This window comes from Corapipo altera, unplaced genomic scaffold (genome assembly GCF_003945725.1).
Source record: "Corapipo altera isolate COAL_440 unplaced genomic scaffold, ASM394572v1 2b, whole genome shotgun sequence".
Lineage (NCBI taxonomy): Eukaryota > Metazoa > Chordata > Aves > Passeriformes > Pipridae > Corapipo > Corapipo altera.
The window spans coordinates 2,211,870-2,227,427 of NW_020884874.1; the positions used below are offsets into that span (position 1 = coordinate 2,211,870).

Consider the following 15,558-nt stretch of genomic DNA (forward strand, 5'->3'; position numbering starts at 1 on the left):
TTGTCCTGAGAGTAGGCTTAGCTTTTCTCTTTTTTTTTATATAACAGATAGATGTTTCACACTTCGTTTAAGTAAAAGCAAAATGAATAACTCGAGAGAAATCAAACTTTCCTCTTTACAAGCAAAGCAAAGAAATGAACATGAAATGCGACCCCTAAAAGTGATGACACTGCATCCTAGTAGTGGCAAATTTCTCCTGTCTGACCTAGAGTGTATTTGTCAAGGTCTCAGATACCTTTTCACAATATATATGCTGCTTCATTTTCACACTTGTAAATTAATAACATTATTTATACAAAATTATTAACATGCTATTTGCTTCAGGTATCTGCCTCAATCTGTGTCCTTCTATTCCTGGATCTTTTTCATGTAAATACTTGGAACTGTGATCCTTTTTTTTTTTTTAATTTCTTTGACAATTACTTTTCTTTCATGGCATTTATACCCTTTAAATATCATATCAAGTGATACATCTACTATGGCTGTCTTATGTATGTTGTATATTTAGCTTTTGTACTGCTTTTTCTTTTCTTCTCAGAAATCAAACTGCCTGCTTTGCAATCATTTCAGTACTTCTCTCTCTGAACTATTTACCTAGAAAACCTTTCAGACCTGTCCATATATTTCTGGTGTTGAGATGCCTGGAATTTAGCACAGAATTCCTGATACTGATTACCTGATTGGTAAGAGCAATGCAGAGATTGAAGCTTCATTTCTGCATGACTTCATTCTTTAGTGCAAGCAGACAAAAAATCCCACTTTCCATTGTCCCTTGAGATCTGAATGAGATCATCTACAATTTACTGTCCACAATGTCTCTCTTACTATTAGCCCTTTTCAACTTTATCTTTTATATAGAGTACTGTGATTCAGATTAATTCTTTCATATATGAAGGGACTGAATCTTTCAGAAAGCCATACTTGTCATTCTAACTTTGCTATGGTTTTAATAATTATTTCTCTTTATCTTTTTAGAAATACTCTTACACCACACTGTTCCTTAAACCCTGAAAATATCACATACACATTGTATCATCCCAAAACCAGGCCCATTATGGAAAATATGGTAAAAACACAAAGTTGTCAATAATTTCCACCTCCATTACCTGCAGTCTACACATAAGATGGGCTAAAAGCCTTAAGAATCAAGCTAAGTATGGTGTGTTGACCTTGGAGGGCTGCCAGACACTCATCCATCCACTCACACTTCTCTTTCTCAGCAGGATGGGAGAAAAAATAAAATGGAAAAGATCACGTTTCAAGATAGAGAGATTGCTTACCATTTACCATCATGTCAAGAACAGATTCAGCTTGGGGAAAACTTTTATTAATTAAAAGTAATCACATTTTCTTTAATTACCAAGTGAAGTAGATTTGGACCATGAGAAACAAATACAAAAAATAAAACAACTACTTCCATCAATCCTTTTTTTCCCCAGGTTAAACTTCACTCCTTCATAACCTATTCTTCGATCTCCTCCCACTTCAAGAGTAAGGGGGTGGGGAAGGGAGTAGAGGTCTCCCCATAACAGCACCTCTCTGCTTCTCAATACTCCTTACATGTTCCCCCTGATTCTGCATCGGTCCTCTCCATGGGCTGGAGTTCCTCAAGGACACTGATCTCTTTGTGGAGACCAGTGACAGGACCCGAGGGAAGGGCCCGAAATTGTGTCAGAGGAGGTTTATGTTGGATATTAAGAAAAGGTTCTTCACCCAGAAGGTGGTTGGGCACTGAAACAGACTCCCCAGGGAAGTGGTCACAGCACCAAGACTGACAGAGTTCAAGAAGTGTTCGGACAATACTCTCAGGCACATGTTGTGACTTTTGGGGATGGTTCTGTGCAGGGCCAGGGGTTGGACTCCGTGAACTTTGTGGATCCCTTCCAACTCCACATAATCTGTGATTATGTGATTCTGTGACACATGTATATGCTTAACGTGGGGTCCCCCATTGGCTGCAGGGGCATCTCTACTCCAGTACCTGGAGCACTTTCTCAGCTTCCTTCTGCCCTCACCTTGGTGCTCACAGGGTTGTTTCTTGCATATTTTTTTCCCTCATTCCTCACTACCTGTTCCCTTCTTAAATATGCTTTCCCAGAAGTTCCACTGCCTTGACTGCAGTGCTCAGCCATGGTGGGTTCGTTGGAGCTGACTGGAATCAGCCATTTGTGGCACAGGACAGTCCTGGCTGTTCCTCACAGACCCCACTGCCAACACAAACACCTAGTACCCTAAGAACCAGAGGTAGTCTAAAAATATGAACAGCATAATGACAATGAGTAAAATATTAGAATCTGGAGATTTCTGGGGGGAGATGTTTAATCAGAACATTAAACACAGACTGGAAACAGGAAGAGGAGCCAAAGAAAGACAGTAAGGGAGAAAAGAAATTTTAAAAAAAAGTAAATAAAAAGAAGAAAGATAATTTAATTGAGAGATTGTGATGGTCTGAGCAGAAAGGATTTAGACCAAAATGTTAATTGGTAAAAGAAAAGGAATTATACATCTACCTTCTTTAAGAAAAGAATGGCAAATTTCAACTCCAGGAGTGACTATTAAAGAAAACAGGAGGTGGCAAAGAAAACTGGTTTGCATTCTTTAATAGATCACCTATGAGCAAGTGCTTGCTGTAGTAACTAGAATAAATAACCTCCATTACAGAAATTTATCTTTTCTTGATAGATGTTCCCTTAGATTTCTCAGTCTTTTTAGCCTACACATAAAACCAGGCACTTTATTAAATTTCACTGGTTTGTTCTCTTTTAAAGATAAAAGTAAATGTACTTTGCTGGTATCATTTATGTTAGTATGCCCATATGCTCATGAACCACCTAGGTATTCCTTACAAATAAGACAAATGCGTCTCTAGGGAGTGTTCTCTGGGTAACCAATGTGTAAGCTAAACAGAAAACTGTATTGCAACATCTTCCAGGCATGAAACTCCCAGTTTCCATAAGCATTTTTAGCAGTTCTTTTGCTGTTTATTTATTTTATTTATTCTTCTTTCTTTGTCCTGAATTTCTTTCATTTGAAAGTCCTTCATTTGAACAAGATTTTGACAGCTATCCACTCCCTGGTTCCTTGTATGAGCAACCTGAAACAGGATTAATAGATGTTCAGGCTCAGAATATGTTTTTTGGACTAGTTGATATTCCCAGCTCCTTAGAGGTAAGTGTTTCTTGGATAGAAATTCATATAGGAATATGAAGGTAGTGACAACAATATTATAAAGCTATTTCATGCCAGCAGTCAGGAGTACATATGCAAACTCACATTTTGAAAGATGAAATGTCTTACAGAGGGAATTTGACTAGGAAGCCTGGAGCAACACTCTTATTTCTGATCCCAGTTTTGTAAAAGTTATTTTGGGCTGTTTAATGATAAAGACACTAGTATCATATCTAGATTTAAGTTGTTCTAGTGGCTACAGAGAGAATAGTGACTTAATTGAAAACTATTTTTTTTCTGTCTCAGTTCTTTATGGAACAGACATCGCCTATGACTTTAATTATCATCCCTATTTCTTTTGACCTGTGAGCTAATATAATACACACAATGATTATTCTATACTGGGCAATCTTAAAGTCATGAAAAATTATTTTTTTATCTCATTCTATCAATGAAAGAACTCAAGTATACAGCATGGGAGTCATATATCCAAAGATATGCTGTAGGATAATAAGATATTGAATCATATCTTAGGTATAATTATGAAAATAATAATTAAGGTCCATTGATTGCTCGTTTTCACCAGTTAAAACTAAAAAAAAATCAAACAAAACACACAACAAACAACCAAACAAACCAACCAAACAAAACCACTACAGTTATTTCATAATGCACTATCAGGTTTATTACATTGCTATATTTTCAAGAACTGAGATCACAGTAACAAACGCACTTTTCTGGGGGAGTAAAAAGCTCAAGTTCACAAACTGGTAATGCATACCACAGTGCTGGAGGCTACGTATATAGTTCTTTATGACATGGAGGATTAATGGTATTATTATTTATATTCAGTTATAGTAACTGTACATCAATATAATGGTGGATAAGTAGCCATTGGCTTCTTCATCTTAAGCATTAAGGATGTTGTTTACCATCGCTCATTTTCACAGTGTTGCTACGTAAAACAAATAGTGTAGGCAAAAAAGACATCTTGAAATATATACGTGTATTTTCTAAGCACGGCAGGGAGAAGGAAGGTCACTGAACAATATAATTGATGGCAGTAGCAAAATGTTTCCTAACCTGCAACATTACTAGGCTATGTCAATCACAAATGCCAAATCAGATCAAAGTATAGAAATGCAAGGTAACACCCTCTATTCTTTACATTGATTGCATCAAAGGAAATAGAACGTAAATTAGGAAAGCTTTGATGAATGGATAGGCAGCCAACAGAAGCACAATAAGATGTTGGATTTCTCCTTCCTAGCAGAAGCATACACTGCATTACCCAGCTAATCAAAATGTGCAGTGCATATTTCAGCAGATTGAAATCAAATGTAACATGAGATAGCCTTTTATTTTATTCATCTTGAATCTGCTGAATGATTACTTTACCTTCTGCTGTTCAGCAACTTTCAGAATAATGCACAACTCAGTGGTCTTGCTTAATGCTTGTGTGTTGAATCTTTATTTGATGTATTTACCAGAGACTGGTGGTGCAGAACACTGCAGCCTCATAGGCTACCTTGATGGATAAGCTTCACCAGACAAAACTTTGATTTCTGTGTCATTTTTGCATTTCTGTCATGGAACACCATTGATCATGTCCTTTCACGAAAGGCCAACAGGCTTCCCACATTGTAAAACAAGAATAAATTCTGTAAAAATTAAGGCCAAATTACTGGCAAGTGAGGTGCTGAATGAAATATAATTAATTAATGTTATCACTGTAAATCATGTTTACAACTTGTTGTGTAAATAACAGTTTATAACAAACATAAATAACAATACAAGGGACTTGGTTCAGCAGTGGCATAAGCTGTTGCTGATAGTCCACATACTAAAGTGTGGAAATTTTACAAGGTAAACATAAATCAGAAAAGAATTGTTTAACCACTAAGGCAATGTTTTAAGTGTCTAGGTTTAACAAAAGTCTAGGTTCAATGTGGCAACTTGACAGAACATAACCAACCGTAGTAACTCAATGACAGAGAAAAAAGTCAAAGGATATACAGCAAGTAATGAACTGTGATACTTTTCTAAACAAATATCTTAACAAACGTCTATCATGAGTCTCTTGAGTTGTACTCACGGGTCTCATACCCTCTTAAATTTACTCTTCCACTGCACACTACCCAATTAAGTCAGCTATCAAAATTCAGGGCTTCAAATTAAAATTCTAATTTGCTCTAATGAATTGAATAAAATCTCCCTAGAAAAAAATGTGTCCCTATTATTTTAAAGAATAGTGTGCACAAGACCCAAACCTCTCTATGAAATCAATGTATTTTCTTGGGCAAGTATTGATTTCTGTCTGTCATTGAAGGAAATGTAATTAAGCTTTTTTATATTAAAAAACCCACACACTGCCATATCTAGTTTAATAAAAATTAAGATCCTTACAAATATTCATGGTAAATATTTTATGCAAGTTCTCAATGTTTCTTGATCTCAAATGTGTTTGTTTGTTTTTAACTCAATATGGGGTGGGATTAACTCTGGCATAGTTAACCAGAAGTGTTTTGAAGGCATGGGTTTGTGTTTCAGAATGCAAAATTTCAGGGTTGTTCAAAGCCAGTTCCCTGACAAAACTTGTGAATCTAGAGGCCATGTTCAACCAGGTACCCTACTGCTCCAGATTGCGACCCTCATTCTCACAGCCCTATCTGGTCTTCCTGTGACTTGTCTGACCCTGAGTTTGCTCAACAGACCTGATCTTGACCCCTACTCGTGGGCCAGTGGCTCAGACTGGCCTCTGACTGTCCCTGTCGCCAGGGTGCCTGATGCCTGAGACTGGAACTGCCCCTGGTGTCCCTTGGCTGTCCTGCCTGGTGGGCAGAGTGCTGGCTGTCAGGTGCTGCCCTGATGCACCGCAGAGAGACCCTGCTACCCCAGCTGCAGGGAAATCCTGACCCATGAGGCACTCTGGTAATTAGATACAAGAAAAAATTCTTCAGCAAGAAGGTACTTAAGCATCATTGCAGGTTTACTCTGCAGAGGTTTTAAAAATTCCATCTTCAGAGATATTTCAGAGCTCAAAAGGACAAACCTCTGAGCTAAGGATCAACCCACACTGCAACCCAGAAGCTGACCATGATTTGACTGGGATGATAGAAGTGATGATCTCTAACCAAACTGAAAAGTGGAAGAAAAAAATTATGTATGTAAATTAAAGAGAAAAGTCAAGATAACCACAATTTCTAGCATCTGGTTTTAAAAGGAGAGTCAAATCAGGTGATAATGCCCTAAGAGGTACACCCAGGAAGCAGTCACAGTTCTAACTTCAATGAAACTGTAGTGCTTTAAGCACTGCAGTGTAGGAGTTGACTTAGTATTTGAGTATAATTACTTATGTAACTACATCAGGTTACAAACCCAGGGCAGGATGTTTTAAAATTATCCTTTGCTATACCTAAATATTTTTGCAGATTTGAACCTTAATCACTACTGTCATTCTAAAAGAAAGCATAATTGTTAACACTAAGACTTAAAAAAGGCCTCCAGAAAGAAAATTTGCTCTATTTGAAATTGTAGATGATTCTTTGTGTGTTGAATATAAGATGCATGAATTAAATTGCTAAGTACTGAGGAAAAGAGAAAAAAAAAATTAGTTGATAGCAGGCATCAAGCCCTGCTATCACAGATACCACATTTCATGATCTCAAGTTTCAAAACAGCTAAATTTTTTCATCCTAGTACTCTCAGAGAGCAGATCCAAAATCTAAGTGCTCCACTGGTCAGCAACATTAATCTAATTTTCTGCTCCTATGCTAAAATGATTCTTTAGTTTAAAGAGTATTTCTTCATTCTCTGGATATTTGTAAACAAATCCATATTTCTTCTCAACTTTTCTTGAATAATCAAGCCGATCTCTTCCATTAAAAGGTAGGCTCTCCCAAACACTTTGGCAGCCCTTCTCCTTCCCAGCTTCAGTCTCAGTTTCCAGCACAGGAGGGGTCTTACCAGGGTCTTATACAACAGTAGCTGTATAAGAAAAAAACTTCCAATTTTTTCTAGTTTTTTGATTCAATTCAATATCAAATTTTGCATTTTTAGAAGTGAATCCCCTCTGAAGTTCTAATGCAACCCATAGATCATGTAGAACATCTGAATACAGCCTATTTGTCATATGTGGGTGATGCTCACCACGGTTAGAGCAAAACTTCCTACTGTGGATCATCAAGGGCCAGACCCAACATTTTGTGCTTTTTAGTTAGGTACCTTTTTTATTACTTCATTTATAATTTTTACCTTTTTTTTTTTAGTGGGGAGTTGTTTGGGACTTTTTATCTGTTTTATGAAGTCTATAATCTTCTGTTTAGATAGTAGCTTCCAATTTTCGTGTTAGTATTTCATCTGCATAATATTGGGACACAAAAGCAAATATTCAATATGAAAGAGGTGAAAGGTGCTCTCCTTGGAGATATCTCCAGCTATTCTATGTTTCAAAGGTTTACTGATCCCAGAAAGACTAGTTCAACACTCCAAGTTCTATTAATTATCTGAACAGACAATCAGTTTTACCAAATCATCTATGGGTTACTTTCACTCGATGATTTAACATTGATAATCCATGCATAAGTTGCCTCAGCGGAGATTTAGATCACATACAAGGAAAAAATTCTTCACCAAAAGGGTTGTCAAGCATTGAAACAGGCTGACCAGGGAAGTGGTAGAATCACCATTTCTGGAGGTATTTAAAAGATGTGTAGTTGTGGCACTTGAAGATGCGGTTTAGTGGTGGACTTGGCAGTACTGCATTTAAAGGTTAGACTATGATCTAAAATATCTTTTCCAACCTAAATGATTCTATGATCTCTGGTTTAAAGATTGAATAAGATCTAAGAGAAATTATTCTATGATTTCTTTATATCTTTACCATCAGTATTTTAACTATATTTTTATTTTCGCTTTCTTTTGTGCTACTCATTTTCATACCCTTAAGAAAAAGCAATTCAATATAGAGTTCAGCTTTTATCCCCTTTCTTTCTGCTCCTAAGACACATTCTTGATGATTTCATCTTTCCAAAAATATTTTCCAAACTTATATTCCAAAGATTTTTTTTCCCTCTTTAAATATGCAGAATTGGTTGACTTACTTCAGTGGACTCAGACTGAAAACCATGATTGAAATCCTTATAATATTGTTATGCCAATTAAGAAAAAAGCATTGCTGTGCTGTTATATTTTTCTGAAAGGTGAATTCTCTTATGACCTCAAGTATACCTGTTTCTTTTCACACTAAATTCTACCAAAATCAACAAACATTATTGTATTTTAATTGAGAAAAATAGTAGACTATTTTGAATAGAATTGCTATCTATTTATGAATCAAGACTATACGCACAAAACTATTACTTGGTTTTGTTAGTGTTAAATAAAAGGAGAAACAATCATGCGCTCTGAGGAAAATGTAAAATTGTACCCTGTGTATTAAAAACATGTTTATCATTATATACTTTGCCTAACATCAGAAAAAAATCTAAACAAGTCTATCATTATTACATGTAGAAGTTTACGGCTTAAGTCATCTGTCCTAGTATGTGAATATTATACACCAAAGGTCAGATCTATATCACGAAAAAGGAAAGTTTATCTTCCTTGAATCATATTGTTTAGTACTTGACTTGTTGCATCCAAAGTGGATGTGGACTTTTACAATTAGAGTCTTTCCCAAATCTTCGTTCACGAAGCCTAGCCATGATGATGACTCCTGATAGAGAATATACTTTTAAAGGTTTGCTGAAGATAATATATGAAAGATAATGAACATCAAACTCTAGAAGGTAGTGGATAAAAAAATTACTCTCTCCATGTGTATATGCAGTGAGAGTATTGCCCTGTAATGTTTAAAGAGAAGATCTGTCAAAAGGCTAGAAATAAAAAACCCACTGTAAAAATATGCAGGCAATGAATGGTGGCTTCCAAGTAATTGCAAGTTAAGAAGAATTCACTTCAGCTATATGACAAAGAACAATTAACGATTAAGTATAGAAATACCAGCAGAAAACTGATTGCGTTGCAAATCGAGGTGTCTGCGTACTTTGGTAGATTAGTCAGCTGTTTGTGCAGTTGCTTATTGCCTATGGGACTCCAGAGGATTAATTACACTGTGGCAGGAGGCATTTTTGTTACTTAGTTTTGTCTGTACGAGTAATTGAGTGTGCAGCAATGAACAGTGCTTGCTGCTGTGACCATAATAAAGACAGACAGCAAGAGACAGGCATGCCCTGTCAACAAGTCTACAGACCACAGTGCCATCCCAGAAAGGGGAACTTGGGAGCAAATCACACATTTTCCCTGAGTTTAAGGTTCAATTCTGTTGCTCCTAGACAAGTTACTGTGGTTAATTGAAAGCAACCTATGTAAAGAGAATAATAAAAAATGCTAGATGGTGCCAGAATTGTTATTGTTTTCATCCAGAGTACCTGAGGCCAGATCATCAGCTGACATAAATTAGCATGATGCAGCTGCATCAACAGCTGCATGAGCTTCCACCAAATAAGAATCTAAGGAGCTGAGTTTAGGAGCTATGACTCTCTGAATCAAGCCCAGAGTAGTTTAAACTTTCCTTAACTCTTTAATGAACAGTTTTCTTGAGGGTGTTGGTAAGCTTTTCTGCACAAACCCAGGACAAATAATACCCTTATTAAAAAGGATAAGCTTTTTTTAAAAAAATAAAAATAGCTCTTAGTATTTCTAATCATAATTATAAATATTTAAATGTTATGTAAATGTTTCAGTCCACACAGTCCAATCCATTACTGTGATACATGTTAGGTACAGAAGATGGGCTGAACTTTCTGGTGAACTAAATCATATTCATAGTATAGGATGACAGATTCCTTCCGAGGTTGCTTTGTTGCCTAAAATAGAAAAAACTTTCTGGACAATATTAGTATAGATAAGGTAGATTTGGTGCGGCAAATACATAAAAGTGCATGTGAGTGTACAGGGATTCTACAGTTTTACAGGACTAATCCATCCAATTCAAGAATTATCTGCCCCCAGGACCTCCCCAGATCTACCTCTGTGGCACACCCCCCCCCTGAATTGAGCTGGAGGTCTCAAGACCCATTTCTTCCTCATCTTCCTTCTCCTCACAGCACACACTCTCCAAGGTTCCTGGTCCTTCAAGGTTGTTTTAACTACGATGATATCCTATTATGCTCTTCTAGGCATGTGTCCCAAAGATGTGCTTGCTAGAGTCTTATCCCTTGAAAAGAATATTAAACAAAACCTGAAGAATTTAGCAAATTCAATATGAAGTGTGAGAACACAGTTTGCTAACTCTCAACTGCTATTCTAAAGTGTTAGAAACTATACAGCCATACTAAAAATCCATATTTGTTACAAATCTTAAGAATTCTAAGGCATCAGCTTCATCCCCATTTCTCTTTGGATTCTTTCTGTCTCCCTGCCAAAAAATTGTAGCTTACTATTTCTAAACTGCTTCCTTAACTTTAGGTCTTCTATATATACTTCATCTAGACACAATATATGTTTTCAGCCTCTGTGGAATCATTTTATAGGCAGTATAACTTTGGGCTGGAAGGCCATATACCCTTGCTAAGTCTCAGCTTTGGTAAGGAAGTATCACATAAGAGTTGTGGAAAAAGTTTCTAAAGACCCTGAAAATCCTGCAGATCCTGAAAATAACTGAAGACATCAATCCCACCAGATGGAAGCATGACTTGTGTCAAGTGTTAGGCCAAAAGTGCTGTATTTGAAAGTAGATTTCAAACTAAGAAAAGGAGCAGAGTCCCTGTTCTTGACTCTTCAGAGGCCAATAATATCTTCTGCAGAAGACATCAATATATTTTCCTACCTGTGTTGTTATGGCAATTCTATAGTCCATATGTACCACAAAACCCATACTCAGGCATGCCAGAAGACTGCACATGCTGGCAAGCATCTTGTTAGACCACTTTATTTAGTACTTTGTTTTGCATTCCTAGTTCCTTAAGATTTTTTTTGGTTATTCTGAGGATTCTTTTTTCATTTTGACTAATGTTTAATCTCTTTTGTAGTCATATGAACTAGAGAAAGTAGATGAAGAATTTTCGCTTGAAGCCTGGCAGAAAAGAAATGAAAAGAATCACACTGAAACAAATTTATTCTAATTTATAGGCTAAATAAAAAGAGATATTATAACAGGAAAGAGATGGTATCTAACATACTGAGAAAAGTAATGTCAGGAAGGACAGTTAAAAACTATTCAGATACTTTTTTTCTACATCAAAAGGGACTTTTACTGTTTTAAAGGCATAAGCTTTTTCAGTTACTCCTTTTAACATCCTTGGAAGACTGAAAAGTAAGTATAAAGAGACTTTGTATCTGATGAGAATTATTTTTACTTGAAAATTTACTATCAAATAAGTATAATATGATCAATTTGTGGGCTATACATTTCTGAAGAGAGTTGTATGCTCTATAGGTTTTGTGCTCTAATAACAATAACCAACCTACCATTTCACCTGGAAATGATAAATTTTTATTTCATCTTCTACTTTTTACAACTACTAAAAAGGAAATTCTAAAAATTGCTTCAGAAACACCACAAGCTGTATCTGCTTGAGTATTGATTCTCCTAGAAATATTTTAGGTGTCTAATTCTCTCAGCTGACAAAATTACAATGTCATCTGCAGTTTTCATAAACTGGACGCAACAAATACCCCTATACCTTTCTTTAGTTTTTTATTATTGCAGCTGTTCTCAAAGCTGCAACAATGTGAATCATTAAAGCAGCAAAGCTACACAGGGACTGATAAGAAATACTACAACAGAGACATCTATATTAAATAAGTAGCTAGTGAATTTCCACTCATTTTGTAGGTCTTGGCTTATAAGACATGGCATCAAGTGTAGGGGTTCATGCCAAAGCAGTATGATAATAATTAGATGACTAGAAAAATAACTGGGTGAAGTAAGGTGATAAATACAAGGGTTTCTGCAAGAAGATCTGAAGTTTAATGTTATTATACCCTCTTCTCTCCTTTAGAAGTGCAAGACTTTGATCAGATTTTTATAGGTGTGAAGTTAAAGAATTTGCATACTATGAGATTTCATAACATTACTTTTTTTTTTTTCTTACAAGTCTGCAACTGTGTACTTATGATATCTTCTAGTTTTGGTCTCTTAAATATGTATTACACAAACACACACAGATACACACACAAGAACACACAATTTATAATATGTTCTCTGTGATCATTTGAAAAGATGAGCATTTGGTTTCCCACAAACCCTTGAGAAGTGGTTGATGGGAACAATCTCCCAAGTCTGGAAGGTTGGCCTATTCTTGATTTTGAACAATTTGTACTATACCACTCCATGAATAAATATTTCAATAATCCACATAGTAAGGTTAACTCCAGAGCACCTTTTAGCAGAGCTCAGAGTCCTGGACTGATTTGAAAAAATTTCTCTCATACTAAGAATAAGTACTTCCCTTTCTGGTGTATGGTATCAAACAGAAGGTATCCATGTTTTATTTTATGACATTTCATATATGTCTGGTTATGTTCCTACACTGGTTAAAGTACCACAATGTACTGTACTTCTTTATTATTGGCTAATAATTTGAAAATACTGAGTGTTGTAACCCGTGAGAGCAGGAGAATATCAACAGCCAGAGAAGAACAATTTGCATGCTTGAAATACAAAAGAAGGATATATTGATTTGCAGGGAGTTCACTCAAATTAGTTGTGCCAGCCAACAGGAAGACACCATCAATTATTTGTTGAACTTGAAAAACATTAGTGTTATGTAAAACAGAATTCTCTAAACAGAGTAGAATAAAATGCATACTTGTAGAAGAAAATTGCAGTCATGCATAAATAACTGTGAAGTGCAGCAGCTATATAATTGTTTAAAACAATTTTGTTCTAGTAAAACAGGATAAAAGAGTAGGAAGAAAGGAAATTAATTAATCAACAGGGAATCTAGTTGTAAGTAAAAAAATGTGTGTATATTAGAATTTTATGTATAATACACAGCCAGATGAAAAAACCTGAATCAAAATATCTAATTAATAATTGTTTTGACATCTCTTGAAATGAAAAGAAAGTTTGATGATGACTGAAAGCAGTGAAGAGCAAAAGCTGAAAGAAACAGGAGTGATTTCCTATGAAGAAAGAAGACAACATTCTTTTAACAGAATCTACCATAAATACAGCCAAAAGAGGCAAAAAAGCCAATTTCTGCCTTGGAGCAAATGGTGAAAGATGGTGATCAGTCAAAACAAACCGATCCAGAGGTTAAAAGTTGAGTTCCAGTTTTCCGTGAAAAAAAAATGGACGTAAATAATAAGTAGGTTCTGGAAACTCTATGCAGATGTTAATGAAATAAAGAGTGATATCATACATGATCATGATAGTCACTGTCAACTTTGATTAATATTAGTATGTATTGATTTACCAATCTCGCCTTTATTGGAAGAGCTGTCTCTGCCCGCCCTCCCAAAAACCTGCAAATTCTGTAAAAACAAATTGAGCTGTAATAAAAGAAATGTTTTCAGCCATCAGTTCAAAAGCTGTTGTAAAAGAGAGATTGTTTAACCTAAGAGTAATTTATCCATGTTCTATTGCTCTTGAAAATAAAACCAAAGCCACACAGTTAAGGTACATAGGCAGCTAAAGAAACAGCTAGATACAGTTAATTTGTCCTGGTTACTAATTTAGCTGAACTACACATATCAAGTTTTGGATTCAATGTCCATACCAGTACAATTCCAGTACCTCAATTGATTTAATAATACCACATCTAAGCATAAGTATTGGATTTGGTGTGCCCTCCAAAGAAAAAATCAAGGAATTTTATTTTCAAGCAGCTCAATATTAGGCCATCAACAGAAAATTATATTTCTCAAAAGTTATTTCTTTCTGTGGCATTTTGGAGCTGGCTCCCTGCTGAGTCCCCAACACCACAGCAAAAGCTTTCCCACAAAAAACCAAGGGAAAAGAGAAAGAAAACCAAGAGAACCAAAATAAGAGAACTAAAGCAATATATAAATATATTTACACTTGTATTATATTTATATACAATTGCAAAGACTATATACACATAAGAAAGAAATCCCCAACACCTGAAAACAGGAAAAAACCCCCATCAGATATACCCAACTAATAAAGAACTGACAAACAAAATGTCAGTACTTTCTTTCCTTGAGAGAACAGAAAATGTCTCAGTCCACTCCACAATCACCGTATCTCCCTCTAAACTCGGAAGGAAGACATCAGTCTTTCGACAAACCACAGGCCACACACCCCCATGGCTGGAGGAGCCACAGGGAGAGCTGCTTTTCTCCAAGAACACGGCAAGAGAAGAAGGACTCAGTCTCTCTTCCCCTCATATTTATATGTTTGGTTACGTAAAGGAATAAGATGGAATACTTCCTTGGTTCCGACCTGGTTGCCAGGAAGGAAGGCCTAGACTCAAAACCATCGCACTTTCAAAATATTATCCCTAAAAGTAGTAATTATTATGTTAAACTGGAACCAATATCAAAGGAAGAAAACGATAAAATATAAATAATATTTTTAAAAATAATTCTTTTAACCATGTAACTTTCATGCAACAAGCAGGAAAACTATTTTAACTAAGCATTCTCTTTCTTAGAATTTGATCTTGATGAGAAGATCAAATTAGAATTATCTTGATGAGAAATTCAATTATATTTTGAAACATCTGTTTCAAAAAAATCAGAAAGATATGTAGTTCTTGAAATACAATTGGAAAACGAAAATACATAGCAACTTTCCATTAGCAAATGAAATGCCTTAGAAGACAGTATGGGATACTGACTGAAACATATAGAAATCTAACTATAAGATAGTTTTGTATTTTGCAAAAGGGTACATTTGTATTTCAGTCACTCAGATCAGGTATACATGTAACTGTAAATCTGTGAAATAAAAATATAACACTAACAGCTATGGGTAACTACAATACATTCCAGAGTACTCCATTGTTTATCTTAATAAAACCATTAATAATGACAGTAAAAAAATGTACTCCAGCATATAAACAATGGATCATATGATCTTATAGTTTATGACACATGTACCTTGACGGATCTATCCTATAATATAGCATGACTAACGTAATATAGTTCCTTTCCACCTAGATTTATCTTCCTATGTGTCTCTGTAGGTATCTTTTTTTGTGGAAGATATAGATGAGGAGAATGCAATAAACCTGTGAAGAAGTTTGGAAAAAAATCATTCCTTGTTAGGTAAAATAAGCTGGACCAGAAGTGAAAGCAGACATGAAATTTATAGGTATTAAAACTGACAAAGCATGAGGACACAAAAGAGAAACTGAATATACAGAATGATTGACCAAGGGGGTGCAATCATAGAATAATAGAACCATTTAGGTTCGA

The 15,558-nt window shown here is 35.5% G+C and overlaps 1 long non-coding RNA gene across 1 annotated transcript in view; it reads left to right on the forward strand.

The window, feature by feature from the left end:
• Positions 1-3,067: 3,067 nt before the first annotated feature.
• The window catches only part of LOC113942881, a 50,587-nt gene continuing 38,096 nt past the window's right edge, over positions 3,068-15,558 (forward strand). Inside the window, exon 1 of the long non-coding RNA XR_003526089.1 lies at positions 3,068-3,168. This is a non-coding gene — a long non-coding RNA (uncharacterized LOC113942881). The remainder of the gene's footprint in view (positions 3,169-15,558) is intronic.